The following is a 4,787-nucleotide window of genomic DNA, read 5'->3' on the forward strand; positions in this document are numbered from 1 at the left end:
AGAGACATTATATATTAGCTCAAACATTGTGCTCCTTCTTCTTTTTGAAAATCGTTAACTTAAATTGTATTAAAGAAAAGAATATTTATAGAAGAAGGGGCACTCCTCATATCAATGGGTAACTTAGGCTTGTTACAAGGTGCTTCTGGGGGAGTTATGCAAAAGTGGAGCAGCATTGACTCCCACAATAGCAATCGTGCCATATGGGGGTTTAAGTCTAGACTTGCATCGTGTCATAGGTAGGGTAGTGGAGCCAGTTATGTGACGCCCTTGAAAGAACTCCATCGGATTTGAATTGTGATGCATCAAATGTAAATTTTTAATGGTAGAGATGGATAATACATTATCGCCATTATGTGAAACAAATATGAGAACATGAGATGCTATGAATCAAAGAAGCAACACCGAATTTAAAATCGTGTGGATCAAAAAAGGGCTTTTATTGAGTGACAAGAATGCACATTTGAAAAGTTGCATGACAAGACCAATACTATTATTAAAATATCCTCCTTGTTGAGTATGTTTTTTTCTTTCAAATAGCAATCTAGCAACCAATTTCTAGTTTGGAAGTCCCATAAATCATCTCAAACTCAAATCCCCATCTTGTTGAGCCTTGTTGCCCCTTTGCAACACTCCTCTATACGTGCCAGGTAGTATAGTAGAGCTTAGCCACCAAAATAGAGTCAGCAACAACAACTAACTAGCTAAACATTTTAGGGGCCTTTTGGTTTTAACGAGTGGTTTGTATCTTTGCCATGCCTCTTAAATCTGTTTGACAAAGGGGGGCTGCACCTGAACATTTGAACATTACTTGTGAGAAGATGACAATGTGAAGAGGAAGGTTGATTAACTTGGTGCATGAGGCAAATCCATAGTCTTGTCAGATGTGGAATAGGAGAATGCACCCATCCTTAGCAGGATGTTCAAGACATCTTATTACCCATTTTTCTGCAAGTTTGTTAGCCATTGTGTTTATGTTCATAATTGCTAGTCCCCCCTTGTCTCTTAAGTAAGGTATAGACATCCTAGGCAACTTTAGGGATCTTGAACTTGTTTTAATCAACCCCCCCAAAGATAGTTCCCACAAAGGGATTTTAGCTATTTAAGGCTAGTTTTGGGAGGTCTCCAACAAGTAACAAAATAAATACTAGAGGGCAATAGAATGTGATTCAAGATCACAATTCTAGATGCCAAAATTTGTTGTAGATCATTCTATTATCAAGCTTTTTTGTAGTTTCTTCATTATCCATGCCCACCTTGTTTTAAATATTACCCCAAAAGCCATGGAAATACCAAGTAACCTAAAGACCATACCCTCTTAGATAGATTAGTAGTTAGCCTCCAACATCCACTCAAGAAGGTCATTTAAAGAGTGTCTTAATACTTATTTTCTTGTGGTTGACTCTAGAGCCAGAGGTGAGGTAGAAAATGTCTAGGCATTCCCAAATGTGGCTAAGGAGATTGGGACCATTGCTGACTTTGGAGCTAAAGATGAGGTAGAAATTTTCTAGGCATTCCCAAAAGGTGGCTAAGGACATAGGGTCATCTTTGAGAGTAGCATTGGTATCATTGGTGAAAAGATTTAATATCATGTCCTTGTTTTTCTTTGAGAGTTTGATACCCTAAATATAACCTATCCTAACTAAGCCATCCTAATCTATCAACTGTTGTTGGACAAATAAGGGGGGCAAATGTGCATCCTTGGCTTATTGACCTTCTCAAGGAAAAGGGAGATCTAAGGTTTCCATTTAGCATGATTTTAGTGGAGGCATTACCAAATAGAACAAAGATGAACTTAACAACAAACGCCTTCCCAAGCCCATGTCTATGAGAGATTGGAGAATAAAATCCCATTCTAAGTGATCATATGCCTCATCAAAATCAATTCTAAAGAAAACATTATTGGAATTCCGTGCATCGTCCAATCCTTCCCATGGACTAATGATGGCATCAATAATATAGCAACCTCCCATAGACTAATTCCCATGGACTAATGATGGCATCAATAATATAGCAACCTCCCATAGACTAATGATGTTATGGATTAATTCAACTATTGCTTCATTAATAAAAGATGGGAGGCCCCAATGTGAACAACCTCTTTCCACGATGCCATAAGAAGGGGAATTAGAATGCCTTGGAAGGTTCGGAAAATTTAATTTGGCATTCCAGCAATTCATTGGGACTTCCCTTTGGCTAGAGATGCAATTGTATCCCCCAACTTTGACTCTTCGATATCAACCTCAAGGACTTTTGCTACTTTTGGGGAGATTATGCTCTTTCTACAAATAGATACTTTGGCTTTGGTAGCTATATGTGGCTCAGTATGCATACTAGGTTTGCAAAGGATGTCAAGGAAATGGTTGTATGCCACTATCAAGTCTTCTTCTTTATCCAATTCATCAATTACTTTGAAGCTTTGCTAGCTTGCTTAGATAACAAGATTATCGATTCCTTCCACTTCTCTATTGGTTAGTCAATCTTGTTATATGCCTTTTTTCTAGGAGGAGTTTTCTCCATAGCATGAGGCTTCTCCTCTTTCTCCTTATTCATAGTCTCCTTTTCCTTTACAAGCTCCTTACTTTCTTTGAGCTATCTTTGCCAAAGTGGCCACATTAGCATGAACCTAGAAAAGTGTCAAATTAGATTTGCACAACAATTTCAAAGCCATGCCAATCATATTAAGTCCAAAAAGTTATGAGGCCTCTAATCACTTGTCCCATAAGATACATGCTTTCCTTTCTAGCTTGAGAGCTCCATATGATAACACCATGGCTAGGACATGTAATACCTTGTTTAGAGGCCCAACAAAAGTAGAGACTTCTTCATCCCCTCAATCGGTAGGTCCTGAAACTTGATCCATATTTGACATTCGTGTTGTAGATCATCTCCTAAGAGAATGTGGGAGCCCAAGGCAAGGCAAGAAACAAGCTCCCCTTATACCCCGCTATACATCCCAATAGCCAATCACATTCTGATGTAGAGTGAGCAACCCCATTAAAAAGCCCCTTCCAATGAATATAAGCTATAAGAGTGTGGCTTTGGGTTGATAGGTAGTATAAAACCATCAATCAAACTCCTCCTCTAAAGGTGCTTATCCCATGAAATAGAACAAGATACTAGCTATTACAAAATTATCATAATATTGACAAATACAAGCAAAGGACAAATTGACCACCACCTTGAAATATTACTTTCCAACAAGTGCAGCCTCAACACACCTTCATACAAATTGACCACCACCTTCAAATAATACTGCCAACAAGTGCAACTTCAACACACCTTCATTGAGGGTGCCTTGCTATCTATTGATGTATTTCAACTATGTTAGGGTCATTTCCTCACATCGACTGCATAGTCCACGTCCATGGCTATAATATCCTGAACTAGGTGCTTCTTCCCTTGTCTTCCATCAATCACAAAATGCCCTTTAGGGGTGCCTCTTCCCCACTTCTCACCCTTGGACGGATGCAAGTCATGGCCCATGTGATAGCTTGCTAAATGCTCTTAATGATTATGTTCATTGATATTGCCTGCGATGGCTTGTCTCTCTGCAATTAAATTGCACAGTGCTTCGACAAACTAAACTATCTCTAACTAGCCATTGTGGTGGAACCAAGAGTCCATTGTGGCAGTAAAATGTTTACGTGGTGGTGGGAACACCAATTTGTGTCACATGGAAACCTATCATGCATTGTTCCACCCCCTCTTGAACATGATGGGTGTGGTTCCTAGGGTGGAGACGTCTCCCACTCCCTAGTTACTTCCTCTATCACGTTGACTCCCATTCCCCTAGGTACATCTCTCTTTGCTCTTCTCTTCTCCACCCACTTTTGTTGGGAACATGTTACCTTTGGCAACCTCTTTCTAGTCTAAACAATCTTTAAGTGGCATCAACCATGGTGTTATTGGCATCCTCATGATGTTTCTTTGCTCTTCTCTTCTCCACCAACTTTTGTTGGGAACATGTTACCTTTGGCAACCTCTTTCTAGTCTAAACAATCTTTAAGTGGCATCACCCATAGTGCGATCGGCATCCTCATGATGTCTTGGCCCATAGATGCAAAGGAAGGGTCCAATATCAGATTTGCAACATTACATTTTCACATGGTATGCACAATGATGCTCTACATCAATCATACTCCACTATTCAAGGAAATTCTCTATTCCACCTTGTTGTTGTGAGTTTTCCAAATAGCCTACATGGGATTGCTTTTGGGGTGTACCACATTCGACTCCCCCACTCTAACCTCAACATCCCTTCCTATAGCACCTGTCTACAACCTACACTATTGGGATTCAATCCTTATAAGTGATGCATCAACAAGCATTGAGGTGAGAGCTCCACACTGGCATGCAACAAGAGCATAGTTGACCAGCGAGTGACTCTTTAGGAAAATGCCTCTCCCTAGTTCCACGAAGTTACTAGAACACCACCCCTATCTAATGAGATGATGGTAATGGTAAGTGCTCTATATACCTCCCTAATGAAGGCATTTCTAAGGGTTTTGTTGATTATCATGCTAGATCATTAATTAGGCTTTGTCATGATGCTCGATTTTCCACCAAGGTCCTACATTTTTGGATCAAAGATAATTGGGATCCATTAGGTATTATGGCTCAATGTACTATGTATTCATCTAATAATTATTTTATCTTCTTATTTGAAACCAAGGACATGGTAATAAAAACATTGTCATATGGCCAATGGGTTGAACAAATCCTCCTTCACTATTTTCACCCCTCATGGGACAAAACCAGCTAATATTCTAGTTTAGGTAGAATTC

This window comes from Lygodium microphyllum, chromosome 2, assembly GCF_053477565.2.
Source record: "Lygodium microphyllum isolate KBCC chromosome 2, Lygodium_microphyllum_v1.1.10, whole genome shotgun sequence".
Lineage (NCBI taxonomy): Eukaryota > Viridiplantae > Streptophyta > Polypodiopsida > Schizaeales > Lygodiaceae > Lygodium > Lygodium microphyllum.